Here is a 24,473-nt window from a genome sequence, read left to right on the forward strand (position 1 = left end):
CTTACTCTCACCAAGGTGTTTGTATGTATCAGCGCCAGCATTTTTATGAGGGTAACAGAAAACCCTACTTGTTGGAGCTTTGCCCACAATCGACCATGAATAACAGTATCAAAAGCACTTGTCATGTCGATTGAGGCAATATATACTGTACCAGTTGACTTTTATTTTTTACCTTGACCGCTGCTCTCATCTGGGCCAAGGTGAATGTATTTAGTGGGGTTCCCATTCTTGCCCGGAAGCCTATTTGGGAATCCACTAAGAGATCTAGTTTGCTTATCTCTCTTTTAAAGTCCCTTAACAATAGGGTTCCAAAGATCTTACTCGAGGAGTCCAATAGCACGATGGGCCTAACATTTTTGGGGTTCAATGTATCCCCTTTCTTATAAATCGGAACAATTGTAGATTGTTTCCATGTTTCTGGGATATCTCTGTGTAAGTCGATAAATTGGTACAAATTCCACAACGGGTGTCACCCATTTCACCGCATTCCCTGTGATCACCACTGGAGGGATGTTGTCAGGGCCTGGGGCTCTAGAGGCCTTAGCTCTTTTTATTGCCCATATCACATCACTCCGGTCCCATCTGCACTCTTTTGTTATATTTTTCCCCTTACTACCTAAGTCTACTGTGGGTTCATTTTTTGGGGGAACATACTTTTCTTTTAAGAATGTTTCCCAGGCTACTGCTGATATTTGGCATTCTTCTAGGGAACTACTACTTTTTTTTGTTACTCCTCCCATGATGGACCAAAGTTTGCCAGCGGCTTTTTGAACCAGTGTCGCCACTAGTTCTTGATTTCTCCTGATCTTAGTTTCTCTTTTGGTTAACGTTAGTACTCTTTTGTATTGAGCCATGATCTTTCTCTTTCCTTTATTATAGAGTGTATCTGAACAGAATTGGTCCCTGCAGAGACCGATTTGTATTCTTTTTATTCTTATTAGTTCCCTTATTTTGATATCAGAGGGATTTTTATGTAACTTAATCGAGTGCCATTTCCCTTTCAAAGGTAGTTGTTCCGAACATGTTTTAAGTTTAATATAGTTCTTCATGTAAGCTTCACATCCCTGCTCTTCATTCGTGCCAGCTCTTGGGCCCAGATCTCTGTGAAAACCCTTCTTATTCTTGTATTCCATTTAATTATCGTTCCCCCTTTAGCTAACTCAGTGTAAGCCAACAGGGGTTCTGTATGGTACTTTTCCATTTGCATAGGTATTGAGTACTTAATAGGCAAGTGATCACTTCTCCACCACTCCCCCCGTGTTAAGTTATTTCCACTTATTTCTGTGGTGGTAAAGATATGGTCAATCCATGAGGTTTGTTCTCCCTTTTTCCACGTGTGGAAATCAGTTTTTTCTTGATTTCACAGAGTATATGGCCACAATTTCCACTATGCCATGAGCGAGTTCCAAAGGGTTTCCAACTGTTCACTTATAGTTCTGATGTTACCTCCTTGCAGTGTGCGCTTTTTTTCTGTGTTCCACCAACATGCTGCATTAAAATCTCCAGCAACTAACAGATTTGTGTTTAGAGCTTTTCCTAGCCATCCCTCGAAGAGTTTGGCTAACTTTGTCTGCCGCTTCCCAATGTGGCTATTTGTAAGATTTACGTAAATGTTTACAATCAGGAGGTTTGGTGTGAGTGCCAGCCTTTCTATATGTATAGCCATAATGTCCGGCGAGGGTACCCCGATTTCATAGTGGCTACAGTCCCATCCTAGGTCAACCGCCACTACCAGGCCCCCTTTTGGTCTTCCGGGGATACCCTGAGTAGCATGTTTACAGTATGTTCGAAATCATGTCAACTCAAAATCCTCTAATGCCATTGTCTCTTGTAGAATCACAATATTTTCATCTTTAAAAGGCATAGTGGGGATGTTTTTTATCTTAATGTATCCACAGACGTTCCATGATGTTATGTTTAATGTTAAATGTTAAAGGTATTTGTACCGCGCACCGTCACCAACGGAATTGGTCCCCAGGCGCTCAGGCGGATCTGGAAACGATAAAGGTGGGATGGGTTAGTAAGGTGAAGAAGGGAGTAGGATAGTGAGAGGAGTGGTGTTCTGTTGGCAGCTTCAACTCAGTGTACACTGGGTGCTGAGCTTTGGTGCGGGTATCGGATCGGAGTCAGTCTGCATGTGCTGTTGTTCCGGTTTATGTGTTGTTGCAGTGTTGTGAAGTGTGTGCGGCTTGTTGTGCGAGAGATGGTTGTGTGAGTTTTTTGAGTGAGATAAGTATGCAGAGTTTGAGCTTATATTGGTTAGTGGGTTACCTGACCTTTACCATGCTAACATTCATAGTTCTGTCTGAGTGTGGCACCTGTTGGCCCTCACATTCCCATCTAGATGCGGCGCAGGCCAGTGTTTAGGACTCCATCCAGGTGTGGTCATGCCAACCCTCACACCCCCATCCAGATGCGGCGCAGGCTAGTGTCTAGAGACCCGTCCAGGTGTGGGCATGCTAACATTCACAACTCCATCTGAGCGCCACGCAGGCTGGTGTTCACAACTCTTGGTGTGGCACATGTTAGCATTCACGTTTTTCCTAGGCGCGGGCTTGTTATCATTCAATCGATCCTATCCAGATGCGACGCAGGCCAACCTCTATCTAGATGTGTCTGCCTATCTGGATATGTTCGTCCGGTACGTACGAGTGGGAGTGTCACTTGGGGCTTTCGTCTGGGTAAAGGTATGTGGTCAGTCTCTACAGCCTTCCTTTGTGGCTACTTTCCATGATGTCTTATGCTCTGTCGAATGGTTGGTTCTTTGGTTTGAGTGTTTGTCCAGTTTGAGAGCGGTCGAGATTGGGGTTATTTTCGTCATTGTTTTAATGTCTGGGCATTCTAGTTCGTCTCCGTTGTGGTTACGTTTTGAAGAGCCATGATTTGAGGAGTTTCCTGAACGCTAGGTGGTTTGTGTCACCCGCAGGCGTTCCGACTGGCGGTTTCTTCCGCGCTGGGTTTTGGGACATAGGTACGGGAGGTACTAGTCCCTCCTTTGTGTCCGTTACTTTTTCCTCCTTGTAGCGCGGGGCCGCTGGGAGTATATCTTCTCTCCCGGCCGCGTTGCAACTTTCCTTTGGAAGCTCTCGCTCTTCCGGGTTTCTTCGCTCCTGCCTCGCTCTGTCTAGGCTCCAGTCACTCGTGCCCTACAGCGAGTGTTCTTCTTACTTTCTCTTCCCTCCAGTTTTCTCTGCTGCCGCCGTGCCTCGGCGGTTTCTGTTTCTCTTTTCTTGCGGCCCCATCCCCGCGGATAGGCGCCGCCCCTTTTCCCTGCGCTTTTCTTTTCTTTTCTCTCTCCGCTACTTGCCTGGCGCCTTTCTCCTTTGCTTACCTCTCCTCCGGTCCTGGCCCCCCTTGCAGGCCTTGGCTGGTGGAAGTCCCGGCTCCCACGACAGGATTCCCCTGTTCCACTGCAGTGTTAACTTCAGTTACACATACGGATCCAGTCTACTATTTACCTGAAAGTCTACTTTTCTGCTGGAACTACGTCTTCCGGGCTACAGACCAGAGGAGTCCAAGGGTTTTTCCCCATTCGGGGTTTTTTCCCTTATTTCGGCTTGGTTCCGGAAGGGAGGTCCTCGGACAGCTGTTCTCTTCAGCGGTCACGGTGGCCTCCCTCCGTGACAAGCAAGTTCATCGGAAAAAGGAGAAGGATTATCTACTCCGACGGCGTCTGCAGGACCCCGACAGCGATTCCGGCGGTTCAGGTGAGGAGAGTTCGACAGAAGGGGGAGAAAAGGGAGACCAGGCACTAAACTGTCACAGATTGCAACGCCAAAGAAAGACACCATGTCAGCCGAAGGGCAAGTTCAAGAACTTTGGAAGGCAATTCAAGCTATGTCTCAGGAACTTCAGGGAGTCAAAGCTGAGAACGCCCTCCTTAGACAAATGGTATCCGCCCGGGAATCTCCTCCTCCAGAATTACCGCCTACAACACTATCCTCGGGAAAATTTGATGGTGCCCCCAAGAAAGTGAAGGAATTTCTAGAGGCGTGTACCGTCTACTTTACTTTCCGACCCCGCACTTTCTCTACAGACCAAGCGAAGATCGGCTTCCTAATCTTGAACATGACAGGCAACGCTCTGACCTGGGCCACTCCCCTAGTCACAAGCAACAATGCCATTCTCCAAGATTACGCAGCGTTCCAAAATTCTCTGAGACAGACTTTCGAACTCCCAGAGTTGTCATTTACTGCTTCTGAAGAGTTGTTGGATGTAAAGCAAGGTTCTTTGGACGTCCTGTCGTATATCTCTGCTTTCAAAACAGTAGCCTCTGGCGCAGGCTGGCCAGAACCGGCACAGTATGCCATTTTCAGGAGGGGTCTAAAAGAGGAGATTAAGGATGAGTTAGCCAGATCTACTCGCTCACCTACTTTCTCGGACCTGCTAACTGTGGCACTACATATCGAGTATCGCCTACAGGAAAGGAAGATGGAAAGACGCATACCATCTGCTCAGAATCTCCAAGGGTGACGAATGGAAGACGGCATTCCGCACTCCATTCGGCCTGTACGAGTATAAGGTGATGCCATTTGGATTGGTTAACGCTCCTGCAGTGTTCCAAAGATTTATGGACAGAATGTTTTCCGACATGCTTTCCACTTCTGTCATCATCTATTTGGATGATATCTTGGTCTACTCCTCAAACTTACAGGAACACATCGTTCATGTCACTCAAGTTTTTGAATGTCTACAGAAGAACGAGCTATTGGTTAAAGCCGAGAAGTGCAAATTTGCGGTACCTTCTGTGCAGTATCTGGGTTACAAGTTATCAGAAGAGGGAATAGACATGGATCAAAGGAAGGTGCAGGCCATTCTTGAATGGCCCGCCCCTACTTCTGTCCGAGAGGTGCAGAGGTTCCTGGGACTCTCCAACTATTACCGAAGGTTCATCCCCAACTTCTCGGAAGTGGTGTACCCCATCACTCGCCTACTCAAGAAAGAGGCCTTGCCGTTCCGCTGGTCAACCGATACCGAGAACAGTTTCAAGTTGCTCAAACATCTCTTCTGCTCAGCTCCGATACTCCGACACCCGGACCAAACTCAGCCCTTCATCCTGGAGACCGATGCCTCTGCAATTGCCATCGGAGCGGTACTACTTCAGGCTGTCGGTGGAGTGGAACATCCGGTAGCTTACTTATCTAAGACACTCTCACCCAGTCAATTGAATTATTCTGTCCTAGAAAAGGAGCTGTTGGCAATGAAATTGGCTTGCGACGAATGGCGCCATCTGCTCATGGGGGCCCGACATCCCTTCCTTATCAGGACTGACCACAAGAACCTGAAAGCCCTCCAGGAAATGGAGTGTTCTAATTCCAGGCAAGCACGTTGGGCCTATCTTTTCTCGCAATATGATTACCAGATTTCTTACATTCCTGGGTCACTAAACCGTCTAGCAGACGCCCTATCCCGCAAGGACTCCAGCAAGGAAAGGGCTTTGTTATTCGCTGAACCTATGTTTCCTCGCAACCCGATATTGGCCCTCGTTAGCTCTTTCCTACAAGAGGTTAAAGCCGCTGTGGTTCAGGAACTTCCCCAATTACCGCTACACTCCGACTCTCATTACCAGGAGAAGGACGGCTGGCTGTTCTTCAAGAAACGACTGTATGTTCCGGAAGGCATGCTGCGAAAGAAGATTCTGGATTGGTGTCACACTTCTCGCCTTGCAGGTCACCGTGGGGGAATCAACACCCTGGAGCTCATCTCGAGGAATTTTTCCTGGCCCACTGTGAGAAGAGATACCCTGAACTTTGTGAAGACCTGTCCTACTTGTGCTCCGTCTAAATATCCTACAGGGAAACCGTTGGGATTACTCACCCAAGTTGAGATGCCTACTCGCCCCTGGGGGTTGGTTTCTACGGATTTCATTGTAGACCTACCGGTATCCGAATCCTGTACCTGCATCATGGTCACGGTGGATGCGTTCTCCAGGATGGCACATTTCTCTCCTCTTTCTGGTGTTCCTACAGCCACCAGGATGGCTGAGGTGTTTGCACGAGATATTTTCAGACTTCACGGTTTACCTGACAAGATCATCTCTGATCGGGGTAGTCAGTACACCTCGAGATTCTGGACAGCCCTGTGTACCCGATTGGGGATTGAGAGAGCACTCTCTTCGGGATTCCATCCCCAATCCAACGGGATGACGGAACGTCTGAACGCTACTCTCGAACTATATCTGAGATGTTACGTCACTCAGCATCAAGACAATTGGGTTTCTCTACTGCCTACTGCAGAATTCTCGTATAACAATACCAGGCACGCTGCCATTGGTCTCTCGCCATTCTTTTGTACTTATGGGATCCACCCTAAGTCCATTCTTCCTGAGGTTCCCAATTACACCAACTCCCCAGCGGCCGAAGAGGTATTGGATCAGATCAAAGATGCCCATGCCACGGCATTGCGGAGTTTAGAGAACAGCAGGAGACGATCGAAGATCGGAGCAGATAAACACCGCAAAGAATGTCCAGACTGGAAGCCAGGCGACAAGGTGTGGTTGTCCACTCGGTTTTTAAACAGATGGACAAGGCCCTCTAAACTCTCCCCTCGCTTTCTGGGTCCCTTTCCCATTCTTCTCAGGATCAATCCTGTGGCTTACCCTCTTCGGCTGCCTCCTTCTCTAAATCGCATTCACCCTGTATTTCATTCGTCTCTCTTAAAACCTTTCTATTCCGATTCTCATCACAGACCAGTGCCCAGACACATTCCCTCACAGACACCCAATCAAGCAGAATTTGAGGTCTCCAACATTAGAGACTTTTGTCCTGGAAGGGTTATCCGGAGTCGGAGGACTCTTGGGAACCTGCTTCTCAGGTGCATGCTCCTCGCTTGCTTGCCAGGTTCCACCGCCTGCACCCGGGGAAACCGGGTGTGGTGCGGACTGGAAGGGGGCATACTGTCACCCGCAGGCGTTCCGACTGGCGGTTTCTTCCGCGCTGGGTTTTGGGACATAGGTACGGGAGGTACTAGTCCCTCCTTTATGTCTGTTACTTTTTCCTCCTTGTAGCGCGGGGCCGCTGGGAGTATATCTTCTCTCCCGGCCCAGCGGTCCGTGCATTGCAACTTTCCTTTGGAAGCTCTCGCTCTTCCGGGTTTCTTCGCTCCTGCCTCGCTCTGTCAGTCTAGGCTCCAGTCACTCGCGCCCTACAGCGAGTGTTCTTCTTACTTTCTCTTCCCTCCAGTTTTCTCTGCTGCCGCCGCGCCTCGGCGGTTTCTGTTTCTCTTTTCTTGCGGCCCCATCCCCGCGGATAGGCGCCGCCCCTTTTCCCTGCGCTTTTCTTTTCTTTTCTCTCTCCGCTACTTGCCTGGCGCCTTTCTCCTTTGCTTACCTCTCCTCCGGTCCTGGCCCCCCTTGCAGGCCTTGGCTGGTGGAAGTCCCGGCTCCCACGACAGGATTCCCCTGTTCCACTGCAGTGTTACCTTCAGTTACACATACGGATCCAGTCTACTATTTACCTGAAAGTCTACTTTTCTGCTGGAACTACGTCTTCCGGGCTACAGACCAGAGGAGTCCAAGGGTTTTTCCCCATTCAGGGTTTTTTCCCTTATTTCGGCTTGGTTCCGGAAGGGAGGTCCTCGGACAGCTGTTCTCTTCAGCGGTCACGGTGGCCTCCCTCCGTGACAAGCAAGTTCATCGGAAAAAGGAGAAGGATTATCTACTCCGACGACGTCTGCAGGACCCCGACAGCGATTCCGGCGGTTCAGGTGAGGAGAGTTCGACAGAAGGGGGAGAAAAGGGAGACCAGGCACTAAACTGTCACAGTTTGTTGTATTCCCTATATTCTTAGGTAGGTCATTCCAGGTTTTGGGTGCCTGGTGAGAGGAGAGCCGATTCTGTCCTTCTCATAGGTCTGAAGCCAACTTGTGCCTGGTCTAGTAGGCAATGCTCTTCTATGAATTCTTGGGTTATTTGGTAGACGTACGTTTCTAGCAGTTTGGCTATGTAGGGTATGTTGGAGATGGGTCTGTAGTTAGATAAGTCCTCTACGTTTCCAGTTGTGTCTTTGAGTAGCGGCTTGATGTATGCCGATTTGAAGGCCTGCGGTACTTTAACTGTTGAGATTGAGAGGTTGAGGAGGTTCCTGTGGTATTCCATGGGTGTTCCTTGTTTGAGGATTGTTTTGTATATGTCCGGGGGTCAAGGGTCTTCAGGAGAGCCCGATTTGTTGCTTTGCTTTACCAGTTTGACGAAAGCCTCAACTGATATTTCTGGGAAGTTTCATAGCTTCTTTGCGTGTTCCTCGTATGTGTCGGTGGGGTTTGAGCTGTGAACGCTTGGTCTGTTTTGTATGGTGTGTTGGATGGAGGTTATTTTGTTTTTGAAGTCGTCTCCGAGGTCCTCGCAAAGTTTCGTCGATGGGATTGGCGTGTTGTTGCAGGCCGGTGGGTTTTTTATTTAGTGTATGATTTTGAATAGTTCTTTTTGAGCATTTGGTGCTATGAAGATTTGGTTGTCGTAATGTTTCCTCTTCGCTTTTTGTATTTCCTTTTTATATGCGCTGATCTGTTGTAGGAATTTCAATTTGTTTGCGGTGTTGTTGTTGTTCCTCCATTCAGATTCTAGTTTTCGTTTTTTTCTTTTCATGGCTTTGAGTAGTGGGGTGAACCATTTTGCTGTAGTTTTCTTGAGTGATGGGGTGAAGGGCTTTTCTTTGGCGATGTCGTCAAGGGTTGTTGCGATCCAGGTATGAAGTAGAGCAACTTTTTTGTCTAGGTCAGCTTCTTCCATGGTTGATGTTTGTGGCTTGCTGAGTTCCAGGAGCTCGGTTAGGTTGGAGTTTTTTATGGTTCTCCAATTTCTTTTCATCCTGATGGGTTGCTTTTCTTGTTGCTTTTTTGTCGGAGCGGCCGTTGTGTTTATGAACGGAATAATGAGGTGGTCGCTCCAAAGTATTTGAATTGGGGGTGCCGTAGTGATGAGATCCTTGTTGGCGAAGATAGCGTCAAGTGTGTGCCCTGCTGAGTGGGTTGCTCCTTTGACTAGTTGTTGTAGGTTTATGGCTGCTAGTTGGGCGGTTAAGGATTTTTGTGTGGTTGTGGTTTCTTCGTCGAACCAGATGTTGAAATCTCCAAGGATGATCAGATGATTGTGCTTGATGGCTAGGGTAGTGATTGCTTCCATGAAGGCATCTACGAAAGTCGCATCGTAGGTTGGTGGTCTGTATATCAGTATGAATTTCAGGTTGGTTTTGGGGTTTACTGAAAGTCGTAGTATTAAGGACTCGCATTTATCGATGTTTAATGGTTCTTCCATTTTGATGGGCAGTTGTTCCTTGTGGATGATCGCTAGTCCCCCCCCCTCTTTTGGATTTTCTGTTTGTTTGGATGCATTTGAAGTCTTCAGGCAGGCAGTTGTTGAGGGTGATCTTGTAGTTGTCGTCTAGCCATGTTTCGGTTACAAATAGGATGTCTATGCCTCCTTCTGACAGGAGGTTGTATATTTCCGTTGAGTGTTTGGACATTGACCTTGCGTTTATTAGATTACAGTGGATTCTCTGGGTGAGATTTTGTTTTGAGGTTATTTGTTGCTCGAGTTTGTAATTGTCTGTTCGTGGAGTTTCCGCATTGATGTCGGTAGGATGAAGAACGGCGACAGCTGCTTCTTCATTGAAGCGGTCTAGTAAGTTGATAACAGGGCTGATTAGTCTTGGTGTTTCTGCTGTGATGCTACTCGGCTGAAGATCAGCGGTGGTTTCTTCATTGGGTCCGATTGTTGGTTGGGAGGTGGCATTGCTGGTTGTTGGTACTTCGCCGTATTGTGCGGGATGTAGTGGAAATCGATGTTGCCCCTCTGTTCTTGTAATGTAAGGGATAATGGGGTCGGAGCCCTCCAACTTTCTTGTTGAGTGCCCCCGTCTTTTTTCCGCATGTATCAGACATTTTTTGCATATTTTGAGGTTTCTGTGTTGGGGTGTCGGTGTACCGTGGTTGTTGCGAGGTAAGGTGTGAGGTATAAGGATTTTTCTCTTGTGGATTTTGTTCCGGTTGTGGCTGCTTTAGGCGTGTTTTCTTCCAATGGGGCTGTTTCTTGTGGGTTCTGTCGGTGTTGTGTGTTTGCGTCTCTTGTTGCACGATCTTGTTCTCTTTCTCGGCGTCATTTTCTGGTACGGGCCCATTTTCCAGTCTAGGTGCAGGCGTGGTATGGTAGTTGGTCCTCTATGCTGTGCCGTGCGGTCGCAGTGACCTCAGTTTTCCTTCTCTGGATACGCTGGGGTGCTCTCTGGCTCAGTGTTGTTTTCTGTCGGTGGGTAGGGTATATTTTCTAAGTGTGCACTGTCGGTGGGGGGGGTTAGGGTGTTAACGGTCTGCTGGTATGGGATTTAGTTTGGTTAGGTAGTGGTGGGTTTCCTGGATTGGTAGAGTACTGAACTAAGTGCAGTTAGATTATTTGAGAGATCTGCATAGTGGGTGAGAGTCCTATCAGTGCAGTCTAAGCATCATACAGTGCCGTTCGGAGACAAGGCTCCTGCTAGGTTTGAGAGACCTGCACAGTGAGGAGAGACGTCCACCAGCGCAATCTAAAGACCACACAGTGCAGTTTGGAGAGGGAGCCCCTGTTAAACTTGAGAGACCCACGCAGTGGGAGAGAGGCCTCTCAGTGCAATCTAAACTTCCTACACGGCAATTTGGGGGGAGAGCCCCTGCTAAATTTGAGAGACCTGTGTAGTGGGAGAGAGGCCTATTAGTGCAACCTAAACATCATACAATGCAATTAGGAGACAGAACCCCTGCTAAATATGAGAGACCCGCACAGTGGGAGAGAGGCCTATCATTACAATCTAAACCTCATATAATGCAGTTTTGGGAGAGAGCCCCTGCTAAATTTGAGAGACCCGTACCGTGGGAGAGAGGCCTATCAGTGCAACCTAAACATCATGCAATGCAATTAGGAGACAGAACCCCTGCTAAATTTGAGAGACCCGCACAGTTGGAGGGAGGCCTATCAGTGCAATCTAAACATCATATGATGCAGTTTGGGGACAGAGTCCCTGCTAAATTTGAGAGACCCGCACCGTGGGAGAGAGGCCTATCAGTGCAACCTAAAGATCATACAATGCAATTAGGAGATAGAACCCCTGCTAAGTATGAGAGACCCGCACAGTGGGAGAGAGGCCTATCAGTGCAATCTAAACCTCATATAATGCAGTTTGGGGATGGAGCCCCTGCTAAATTTGAGAGACCTGTATAGTGGGAGAGAGGCCTATCAGTGCAACCTAAACATCATACAATGCAATTAGGAGACAGAACCCCTGCTAAATGTGAGAGACCTGTATAGTGGGAGAGAGGCCTATCAGTGCAATCTGAACCTCATATAGTGCAGTTTGGGGACAGAGCCCCTGCTAGATTTGAGAGACCTGTATAGTTGGAGAGAGCCCTTTCAGTGCAACCTAAACATCATACAGTGCAATTTGGAGACAGAGCCCCTGATAAATTCGAGAGGCCTATCATTGCAATCTAAGCATCATACAATGCAATTTGGAGGCAGAACCCCTGCTAAATTCGAGAGGTCTATCAGTGCAATCTAAGCATCATACAATGCAATTTGGAGACAGAGCCCCTGCTAAATTTGAGAGACCTGTATAGTGGGAGAGAGGCCTATCAGTGCAATCTAAGCATCATACAATGCAACCCCTGCTAAATTTGAGAGACCTGTATAGTGGGAGAGAGGCCTATCAGTGCAACCTAAACATCATACAATGCAATTAGGAGACAGAACCCCTGCTAAATTTGAGAGACCTGTATAGTGGGAGAGAGGCCTATCAGTGCAGTCTAAATATCATACAATGCAATTAGGAGACAGAACCCCCTGCCCTGGGTTGGTTGTTAATGGCATCGGTACGGTGGTCAAGGGGCCAATCAGGGCACGGTGGGCGGGTCGGGAGGCGGGAGGCTGTGGAACCAGGAAGCGGGAGTGGGGAGGGAGCGAGGAGGCTACAGGGGATTTGAGGCCTGGGGGAAACAAGAATTCAAATGCAGGACAATCTGCAAGCAGTTTAGGCCACCGGCAGGAGTTTTACTCACCGTGCATCCACGCATATGTTCACTTCAACTATTTTAAAGATGCTGCTCCCAGGTAGTCCTTGTAATCCCTGGGTTATGAGTGTTGATCTTTGCAGGCTCTGTGTCTGTTGTATTGGGTTTAGGAAGTTGTCTGCTTGCTCCTACATCAACTAACTGTTCCTTCAACGTGAATCCCAGCGTCATTAGAGCTTCTCGATTGCTGCAGATGAGCTGAGCAATAAGATTTGAGGCAAGGGTGCTTAACTATCTTTCCGCCCCTTTTTTTGGGTAGGCTACTCTCAGAATGTCTTCTGAGTGCAATGCCCTTAGTTATGGAACTGCCTGAAACCCTTTTATGATGTTTCCCCTGTTCATGTTTCCGTTTCTGTCTGTATTCCACCCCGTCTCTGTGCCTTGAAATATTTCTTTTATCATCTCTTCCCTCTGCAGGGGTACCTTTCCTCTATTGTTTTTGGATTTCTCTCTCTCCACCTCCTGTTCCGGTCCTTTTTCCTGGTGAAACTCTGCCATTATTGTCTGCTCCATCTCTTCTGTTTCTCTAGATATCGATATCTCCCATAGGGTTTGTTTTCCAATAATAGTATCTGTAGCCTTTTTGTGTTCCACAGGGACTATATTAAATGGCTTATGTTGGTCCTTTTCTTGTGAATCCAAATAGATAGTGATTTTAGCCTGTTTCTTTTGATCCTCTACTCCATTTTTGGACTTTGCATTTCTGGTGTTACCTGTATCTTTGTCAAACAGCGAGAAAGCCCCCACAAACTGTTTTGATTTATTATTTTTTGTTGCCATTTGGTGCTGGCAAATTCTTAGATTTCTTTTGCTTTTTTGTTTTTGTTTTTTGCTTATCCTGTCTACCCCCTCCATCTACTTCTTGATTCACTATCTCCATTTCTTCCATTCCTTATAGGGGGTTTCTTGTGTTGTCCTTTCCAGTTCCACCCCTTCTATGCTATTTGTGTCCATCTGGTCACACAAAGGTGAAGGCGAGTCTGGAGGGCCTTCTTCCTGTGGTGATTGTTCCCATTCCCGTTGTTGAGTTTCTTGCCAACCAGTGCTGGTTTCTATCCACAACGTGGGTTCCACGTGCAGGCTTTGTACTTCATGAGTAGTATGGTGCACCTCCTCCCATTCCTTGACTTTGGAGCTTGTCCACAGTGCCTAGCCTGTGGGAGTGCGGTTCATTCTCTCCTCCTTCTTTTGGATATATATATATATATATATATATATATATATATATATATATATATATATATATATTCAGTAAAAAAACTGTGTTAACGGGACGTTATGGTTAAGTTGCGCAACTAAAAACCTATGAAATTCAGTGAAAAAACTTTGTTAAAGGGACGTTATGGTTCCAAGTAAAACCGAAAAACCCCTGAAATTCACCAGTAATGGTAAGCTAAGCAACCATAACTCGCGCCACCACTGTGCACAGCTTAGCCTAACACCCAGGACATCAAAGATGACATCACAGATGTCATTGATGACATCACTGATGACATCACATGTCTGACTCCCCCTTTTTTCCTTTCCTGACATATCTAGGCCACATGATTTTCTTCAGTAACAGTGAGGAACTAAAAATTGAAAAGGTACTATATTTGTACACTTATTCTTCAAGTATGTTCTTACAGTAATACCCTTAGGGTCCAGTCACATCATATGAAACATATACATAGGAGAAGACACAAACTTGAAAGACAGCAATCCTTTCTGTGCATGAAGATAATCAGTAGGGTTATCAGCACTTTCTGATAGTTCTGTTTTTTTTTTATTACTGTACTTTCTCTGTATATGCTCATATTTGTATACATTGTACTCACACTACTTTCCTTAGGGTCCAGTCACATCATGTGATACATATACATAGGGGAAGTAGCAGCTTTGAAACAGAGCAATCATTTCTCTGCATAAAGATAATCAGTCACGTTATGAATACTTTCTGGTACTACTGCTGCTTTTTTGCTGAGTTCACTTTCCCTATATATTACAATATTTGTATGTGTTGTTGTCTCTTTGTGTTTTGTCTGTAATAATGCAATTATGTAGTAAGTGGGTTTTATTAGCTACTTATTACATGTGTCACAGTACGCAAAACTCCAATAAGAAAGCAGTTATCATTTCAGTATTAAACATAGCAAAATTATGAATATTGCACTTCCATCATGTATACTGCACACAATGCCTGTTTCTAAATGAGTAGCTTACTATACTGAATAGAACTTCATAATAGAATGCTATTTGTATCAATGCATTGCTTAATGCACTAATTAGCTCATGATATTTATTCCAATGATCCTTGACACTTTTTTGTCAACATTATAATAAGAATCCCTTGTACAGACTTTTCATGAAAAGTAAATGCACATGTGATGTCATCAGTGATGTCATCAATGACATTTGTGATGTCATCTTTGATGTCCTGGGTGTTAGTCTTAGCAGTGCACAGTGGTGGCGTGAGTTATGGTTGCTTAGCTTACCATAACTGGCGAATTTCAAGGGTTTTTCGGTTTTACTTCGAACCATAACGTCGCAACGTTTTTTTAGTGAATTTCATAGGTTTTTAGTAGCGCAACTTAACCATAATGTCCCTTTAACAAAGTTTTTTTTACTAAAGTTCATCGGTTTCTAGTAGTGGCACGTACCCATAATGTAAAGTAACATCTAACTTCATTGCACAACTTGCGGACAATGCCACATGACCATATGCTGGCGCACAGCACAGTGACATGTCCGAGAATCCGTACTCACTTAACATTAAGATGTATGCTCCGTGGACAGTGTGGAAATACATTTTTTACTGATGTAGGAACTTCCATCTTCAACATTTCCCTTGCACAGCTCCAACACTTATTCGTAGTCAGCCATTAACAATGTAGTACACAGTACATACTTTTAGCAAAAGTACTATTTATCTGAAAACGTCATGAGCTAAGGCTATCCCTCCTCCCCAAGAAACAGCACCACTGCTGTAATGAAGAAGCATGAGAAACACTGCCCCTACCTTACAAATAACACACACACAACATTTTCCCCCATCCACCTACCCCCCCCCCATATTACTGTTTGGTGCCTCGTTGCTCATTTCCGTCCGCAACTTTCCTTCTTAGCTGTCCTTCCAAAAAAAAGCCATCCGTAAACAAAGTAAATGTTCCTTTAAGAACCACCTTTCACAGTTTAAAAATTAAAAAAAAAATAATCGCATACACTCCATCTACTTTATATTTCTCAGTAAAGGACACGTAACAGAAAATACGTATCAATACCCAACCTTTACCAAACTATTTAAAAAAAGACAAAAAGAACGTGGAAACTGATACACAAATCGATGTGGTCATACATGACATTTTAAAGAAATATTAGCGTTGAACATGGGTGAATCTAGTGATAGCCTACAAACGCCGAGAATCTGCACTCTTCATAAGTAAAAAAATAAAATGACAACTACACAGAAAGATAGCACCTCAGTTACATTGCCAAAATTATTGTTCTGGTAATAAAAAATTAAAACTCGTTCCGGTGTAGAGTCGTCAAAAGAAAACTTACACGATATTTACCGTCTCCATTGTCTTCGTTAAACTCAGACAGCAATGTACTTGCACCAAAGAATCTTCTTGAACTAATGTTACATGTGTCTTACAAACGTTTTGAATACATAACCTTATCAAATGGTATTTTTTCCAAACTTTCACTTCCTGCATTCTTACTGACTTTTCCCTTTCGCTCAAGGTCAAAAAACAATTGACCCTTATGGGTTCAGTCAGATGCGTGGGCCTACTGAGCTCGCAAATAAAAAAGCAAAGCAAGTGACCTTCACTCAGAATGAAAATACATTCTGACTGTGCAACAACATATCTGAATGCATTCATGAGAACTGCTACTTCCATACACTGGCAGACCCGCTGTTTCCATCAAACAGTGCAGGTGGCTGCCTCAGATTTCAAACACTAGGACGCCAGTCTGACTGCAATATTATTTTAAATACATTGTAACACAGACGCAGTAAATCTTTGCCTGTACTTAATGGACAGTATATTGAGCAGCAACTTCCAATTTACCGTATGGCTTTGGTGACAAGAAAACACCACTTTTTGACTTCCTGATGCCACATCCCATCCCAGCCTCATTAACCCTCACCTTCCGAAACAGTATTTCATAAGTTTAACAAGTGCAATGGTGTGTTGTTTTATATGTGTAAGCGGCGATATCCGCGTACACCAAAAAACGAATGAAAGATGGCGGGCGCAGCAAAAGAATCTGACGCACTTCACGCTGTTCAACATCCAATCAGTGAAGGCGTCACATGTCCGCGGACATGACGCTATGGATTAGCCAATCGGTATCTTGTCCGCGGAGCGAACAGGGAAGTGTTAGATATCACTAATCTTTTGTGACCTACTTTTGATTGTTTAAAAAAAAAACTACTGGACGGATTTGCACCAAATTTACAAAAGCACACTTTCGGGACCAAGCTCCTGCTCCTGCCGCAAATTTGGTGAAAATCCGTCCAGCGGTTTGGGCTGTAGGCATGGTCAAAGTTTTTCCCCATTCAGTCTATGGGAAAAAAAGACGTTTTGGGACCCCCCCTATAAATTTTCTCCCCCTGGACCAAACATCACCAAACTTTGCAAAACAATTTACAGTGGCCCATATACTTTTTTTGCAGAGTTTGGTGTGGATTCGTCCAGGGGGAGCAGAGTTATAAGCCGCCCAAAAAGTGCTCTTCCTATGGAAACAGCAACTTAACCATAACTACACGGCCACTACTGTGGCCGTATAATATAGACATATAATATATATTTATGACATATCTGTGACAGTGATTGAAACATGCAATCCTTCTGAGCACATAATGCACAATGGCCTTTCTGCTTATTTCATTTATGATAACACCCTACCAGTAAAGCGACGGCAAACTATGAGTAATATATACACATCTGGATTGAGTTAACCTGCGGCAGGCTGTTCTACTTTAGCAGACATACATAATTCCTGCACATATTTCAGTATTTTCATTTCTCAATCCCTACTGCTCTCACGGACACTAGACTAAGACCACTCCAGGATGCTGCTCATAGGGGACTGAGGGAGCTCTAGCATCACCTTGGCTCAATTCCAGTTTTTAGAGACTTCCAGGGCTCAGACCGGTCTGGCCACGGCCCACTTAAAGTCTTGTCTTTTTCTCCCTGCATAATATGTGCTATATAGTTCTTTCTTACATGATTGGTGTGGCAGGAACTGGAGCTGGCCAAGTCTCATAGGGGTGTTGAGTGTTGGTAGCTGATAGGGCCAGCAGAAGGTGTGTGGGGCTCTTTGTAAATGATGTTTGAGGTCCCCCATGGTATATATGTGAGTAAGCTTGCCTGTATACGTTAACAACACAAATGCATTGATCCAGTGTTACTTAAGGTTTTCAAGTGCAAAAGGGCAGTGAAAAAATGGTGAGTTTCAGTTGGTGCAGCTGTGTATCCCCGGAGCACATATCTGATCACAAAATCAATATATTATGAGGAATGGGAAGGATGAATTCAGTGCAACATAGGTAAAGGACTTTGGGGCTGGGAGACTGCTGTGTGGCACACATAATATGACAGAACAGTTTATTATTTAACATACAATTTGATTAATTAAATTATTATTAATGTGATTTAATTTAAATTATAAACTTTACACATAATACATAAAACACACAATCCCAAAAATGTCATTATGTTCAAACAATAACAATCAATACATACAATAATAAGAACCCATTACTAAAAGAAGATAGAAAATACACAACTAAGGCAAATAACCAAGAAAGCAATTGATTAATAATTATTATAATCACTAGTCACCCATTGGCACAAAATGCTTCGCTTCACTTCTTTCAGCATTACAAACCATTTATCATCAATATTTAGCTTAAGTTAGATACTTTTTAGTTGAATCTACTATAGTTATATATACTTATAAAAAGTAAAAGTAGACAAATATCTCTTCAGATGGTCCTACCTAGCTTAGCTCTATAGTATACTATTAATCAGGATACCAGTTACTCATATTGATATACTAAGCTTAATTTTGATGTTTAGCCAGATTTTATAGAGGGCAGTCAACAAACGCATATTCCTATAAATGGTACAATGTAGCCAAAAACATGTCTCACCAATTGTTTCCAGATTATGGGCATACACACCAATATAATATTTAATAACTTTGGACATTGTATGACATTCAGTCCGAAGATGTTTAGCTGACCCTAGAATTTCCTGATCTTTTCAAAGACGACAGTACCGTTCTTCTATACGGATCTTATTCAGTATCGTCGTCACTGTCATAGTAGGGAGCTGAGCTATTCTCAATAATAGAATAAATCGTCTGAGCCTCTTAGAGGAACAAAGGTTCAAGTACTCCTGCGGCTTCTTATATGTATAAAGCCTGTGTTTTACAAACTGGTATTTTTTTAAATTGTTCAAGTGAGCAAAGTTCTCCAACCAGTCCCAGAGGTCAATACGCTTTCCTACAGTATTCTGCATTTCCTCTGAATAGCTCCCTCCTCTAGATGACCAGCCTATATCCAATGGTAGTTTATCGATGGAACCTTTCAGTAAGCAAGTGGTATTTGTTTTAGATGCTTCCTGAAAAACAGCTGTCAGCAGAGCATTCTTTGTTCCACAGCTCATCTTTAAGTAGAGACCTGCCCTCTTCTTCAGGGCAGTAGCTTTTAGGGAAATCAACCCTAACTCCAACCTTATCAAGGCCATGGGTACACAAGCTGGCAGGCCTAGGATTTCCCACCAACATTTCCCCTCAATGACCTGTAGCCATTTCAAATTCAAATGTAATAAGGCTTCTAAGCCAAAGGTTGTCATTAGGGAAAATATGTGGATATATAATTGGCGGGTTCCCCACCAAGTAAAACCTCCTCGTGTGTTGGTAAAGTTATGGATCAGTGCAGTAACCTGTGCAGCTCTAATATTGCGCGCTTGCTTACATGTGACATAATCGACGCTGGGATCGAATTCGGTTCCAAGGTATTTGTAGTGGGGAGCATACACTATTTCTGCATTGCCTACAAGGAGTCTAACGCGAGCAGTTTTTTTACTGGAATATTTCCATGTTAATAGTGAGACCGTGAATGTCTGCATACTCCCACAAGGCTAGGGCAGATCTACGTATGCCACTGATGGTATAGTCAAAAATAACCAGGTCATCTGTGTATGCTAGTACTGGGCAGGACGCCTCTCCAATTTCAGGTGGACAATTTGTAGCCCAGGCTATTGCCTCCAGTATATCACATGCATATAGATTGTAAATAAGGGGGGCGGTAACACAGCCCTGCTTTACCCCCCTATTCCGATATACCTTTTCCATCGTGTGACCTTCCTGATCTAATTTAAGTATGACTGATGTATTTAGATGTAATAATCTGAGGTAATAAAGCAACTCATCTGGCCATCCCATATCCTTTAGCTTCAACCATAATCTGTCCTTTGGGATTGAGTTGAATGCAGCTTTGAAGTCTACATATAAAGCATACAGAGGTGGCTGCCCGTTCTTCCGGGATCTAGTTCACATGACATCCAGGACCATGAGGTTCTGGGTGGTGGAATATCCTTGCCTAAAACCACTTTGAAATTTACAAAGAATGTTTGACTGATCTACCCATGCTTGTAACTTGTTAAGTATAAGAGAGGCAAATAATTTGCCAGTCGAGTGAAGCATCGATAAGAGCCAGTCATTTTTAGGGTCCAATCGATTCCCCTTTTTAAAAACGGGAATTAATATCGCCGTCTGCCAGGAGAAGGGTGTTTTGCCCTCCGCTAAAATCTTCTTCAACATAATCATTAACAAACTGGGCCAAAATTCGTATTGGCTCTTGATAACTATCTCCATTTGCAATGTCTCGGTGAGCATTTGTCGAATCACCTGTTTTCTTAAGACCCTAACACCAGGCCCGTTGATCCGCCTGATCACAGGCCAAATTGTATATGAAACTTTACAGTGTGTATTTCAGTCCTCGTACACTCTCTGCATGGGCTCACTTTACTTAATTCATATTCAGCGTGTAGCGATCTTTAAAAAATATATGTTGAGTGTTCACAGTTCTCACTGTGTTCATTATTGCCTCTCCTTCCTCCCGACGGAAAACTGCAGCAGCTATATCTATTTCCACGCTCCCCAGCTCCAAACAGCTGCAAACAATATGCTCCCTTAACTCCACCAGGCTTCAGTGATTCTACATTTGGTCGCTACTGCGGCCACCTTGTTACATCCCACAGGGCCGGGGAGAGTCAGGGTAGGGAAGGGACCCGGGTAGGGACCCGGACTCCGTGGCGACTCTGCAGCGACTGCTCACTCCCTCACTCACTCGGTCGTGCATTAGCCAGATTCCACACTGGATCTGGGCGCGTTAGAGGAAAGGACCTGGAATCAGCGTGTCTTGCTGAGACACTGAGTCATTAAGTCAAGCCACACTGCAGAGACGAGAACACAGGAACATGGAATCTCGCAATCTTGCAGCCGCTTCCAACTCATAGATTATTCTCCTATGCTCAGTCATTCAAAAAGCTGGGTACCACCATTTGATTTATGAAAAAAACCTTACATACGAAAAACAGCATAACATTCATCAATAGCAATTGATTAATGTATACTACTTATGACATAATAAAACTGAATACTGTTCATGACAAACACGTAACAAATCCTAAGCAGATGTGCTCCCACAACCAATCAGAGTAATTTGCCATCCGCGCATTAGTTTAACTCAGAAATATTCTGTGCCAAGAAATCTGGGTCATTAACAAATCTTACAAACATCTGCCAATGGAGGACCCATGTGTGGCGACACTTCACAGACACAATCCTGAAAGTTTCCAACATCTCTACTTCCCTACACAACCTACACACTCACGCATTGTGGGCTAGCCCCATCTGGGATCAGGCCTTTCCCGGATATCCAACTGGTTGAGTCTGAATAGCACGCAAGTCTACCACATGTTTATAACTTAAAAGAATGTCAATATAATAAATCCCCGTGTAGAGTGAACATACATTTAGATCCTTTACAGTGGAACATGTAGTACCTAAACAACTTGTTTTATTAGACCAGACTAGAACTAAGGCCTTTTTCATAACTGCCTACAAAATGAAAGACTTTGGTAAAAAACAGTGTTATTTTACATTTAGTTCTAGTAAAAAGTATTAATTTAAATGTATAATAAATTGCATCTCCAAAGTTGCCTTTCTTCTAAAATGTCCCACAGATTGTAAAGTAGAAAGTTCATTTGAGCTAATTTGATATTCAAATGCAATGCAAAGTAAAAACAGAGGTCAAATCATATAACCCTCTAACCGATATTTGCCAATAAAGAGATAACACAGAGTAAATTGTGGTATGCAAAAGGCAAGGTAACCCAGCTTTAATTGCAATGTAAAACTGGGGGAAAAACAAGATTAATAGCCAAGCTCTCACTCAAGATTTTCTCCCCATCTCAACAGGAAACAGCAATTTGTATAGCCATTTTTATGTCATAGTTATGTAAACCTATCACTCTTGTTCATTGGTTACCTACACTAAGCTACATATATAATTCTATATGTGCAACAATAATGATTGGACAATCCTTTATCTACGTTTCCACCCATACAACATCCCATAAAATGAGCTACATCATCATGCTTGAATATTATTGTTAGGCTCTAAATTACTTCTGCAGTGAAAAGGACATGTGCTTATCGGTTAACATCCGGTCACACTCTCTGTTCGCTTACTGTCACGATCTCTGCTTCCAAAAGGTCAGGGTTTTCCCAACTCCCTTGGAAGCAGATCCATAACCCAGGTTCCGAGTGCCAACCAGTCCCAATTGGGACCTTTTGGACCCAGTCCTGGCGCCAGTGGCACCAGGCTCATAAATATGCCCAGTCCCAGCGCTGGAAGCGCCGGGCTCATAATGCTTGGGTGGACTTACCTGCAGCAGACCATGCTGCTTACTTGCCTGCCAGTTGAGCCTCTGATCCTCTTCTGTTTGGAACTACTTTTCCTGTTGGGTGGGGCAGGAGCCACTCCCTAGATTCAGAACACTGGAACTCTTCTGGAAAGCAGGAACTCTTTTCTTACCTAGGCGTGGCTGTGGAAGGAGACACCTAAGCACTACAGGAGGCTATTTAAACCACACCCGATGGATGAATCTTGCTTTGTGTTATTCTGCATCCTCTGCAGCAGAACGCTCATCGTGTCTTCTGCATCTGATCCTGGGCCTAAGGAAAAAGGCTTACCATCCTGAATCCAGTCTTCAGCAACACCTATAAAGACAAGAAAGAACAGGTTAGCATTACGATCTTCAGTGACAGCTCTTCACTTACCTGGTCCATCGGCTGTCACCAACGCCTCGCGCTGCATTCCGGCATCTGAAAGACAAAGGCTTACCTACTCTTCGTGCGCTCCGGAGGTCTTCACACTGCATTCCGGCATATGAAAGACAAAAGCTTACCAACTCTTCGCACGCTCTGGAGGCCTTTGGCGCTGCATCCCGCATCTGAAAGACAAAACAAGGTGCGTTTAAAGACATTGGGGAACTTTAATACTCACGTGCCATTACTCCTTTCCACATCTAACCCAGTGGGTATTCCGGCACCCTGCAGCCGCTCCGAACTTGTACCTGCAAAATAAAAAGACAGTTAGAGCGCATCGTGAAGCAGGCAACAAGCGCTTACTTACGTGCTTCCAGGCGCTTCTATTCATCACACGGGCTCCATCTTCAACTCACTTCAGCCCGTCATCCGCCATCGCCGGAACCCTGCAAAACAAGAAACATCATTACTAAAGACTTTAAAGACATTAGAATTACTCGAAACTTACCGTTCGTGCAGTAAACGACGGACAGCAGTCCTCTGAAGTCAAGAGGCCTGCTCCCCTTATCCAGTGAAGAAACTGGTTACAGCACCCTGCCCCGAGGCAGATGGAGAGCACGGCGTTCACTTACCTAAGACATCTTACCCTTCGAGTCAGACATACAGTGCACAGAGGTCCAGCCCAAAGAGCCAGCCGTGTGTTACACATCACCTTTGAAGATACGGTATACGCCCAGTCAAGACCGGCGCCTCTACGGGAATCAGGTGAGCGTTACAGAACACAAAGCCTACCACAAAACTCCCGTCCAGGCGCTATGGAAACCTCGGATACCGACCAGCTAGCCCAGTTACTTGGGGAACTAAGGGCAGAAGTGCATGCAGCCCGTCAGGAAACGAACGCTCTAAGAAGGGAACTGATTATTTCCAAGGAGCGAACAGATGATCTCGCTAGACAATTGCTACAGTCACAAGCCGGACAGACCCCGTTACCCGCATCTGGGGGAAATCTTCCTTCTACATCCTCTATGAATCCAGTGCAGATCAACCTACCTGGGAATGTACCTCTGGCTCCGCCCGAACTATTTTCTGGTGACCCAAAGAGGTTTGCAGTATTTATCAATCAGTGCCGGTTGCATTTCTTATGCCGGCCAGCAGCCTTTCCAACTGATCAAGCTAAAGTAGCTTTCGTGCTTTCGTACCTTAGTGGCAATGCGGCAGACTGGTCGATCCCTCTAGTAAATCAAGATGATCCGGTCCTCCATGATTTTCAAGCTTTTCAGCTCAGTATGGAAAAACTGTTCGCAAGACATTCACAGGGGCAGGCCTTGGACAATGAGCTTCTTTCGTTGTGACAAGGTAATCAAGACCTTTTGGCTTATATTGCGTCTTTCAACAGACTGATAGTGGAAACTCAATGGCCTGAGGACAAAAGGATTACGCTGTTTTATAGAGGTCTACGTGGAGAGCTCAAAGATGTGTTAGCCCAAGTAGTGAATCCCCCACAAGATTGTTCGGACTATATAGACTTAGTCATTCAAATAGATCACAGACTGCAGAACAGGAAGGCCGATCGTTCCAAGTTTGATGCTCGAGTATTTTCCAAACCGCCAACTCCTTCCAAAGGAGTAGACTCCGGGGAACCCATGCAAATAGGGGGTCTGAAAGGTCCTCTAACACAAAAGGAGCGGGAAAGGAGAAAACAGTTGCAATTATGCCTCTATTGCGGAAACTCAGGGCACTTTCTTCGAGACTGTCCAGTGAAACCTGCCAAGAAGGCAGTAGGAGCTGCAGTTACCAAAGTTACAAACTCTGAGCAGGGAAACGACCTCGCCCGACAAGAATAGAGGTCCTCTTGCCGAGCGTGAAAACCAGTTCAGTGACCTCGCATTTCGTGATACCTATGGTCCTCATTAGCCCTGATAATCCGGATCGATTACATGCAATTGAAGCTTACGTCGACAGCGGTGCCATCAGCAATTATGTGGATCATGAAATGGTTTTGAGGATGAATCTAACTCTTTGTCCCAAGGCTGTAAAGGACGTCATTACTACGGTGGATGGTACGGAGATAGCCTCCGGGCCAGTAACGCATACCACTCAAGAGGTGA

Source organism: Ambystoma mexicanum, chromosome 1p (assembly GCF_040938575.1).
Source record: "Ambystoma mexicanum isolate Mex_15411 chromosome 1p, UKY_AmexF1_1, whole genome shotgun sequence".
NCBI classification, from domain to species: domain Eukaryota; kingdom Metazoa; phylum Chordata; class Amphibia; order Caudata; family Ambystomatidae; genus Ambystoma; species Ambystoma mexicanum.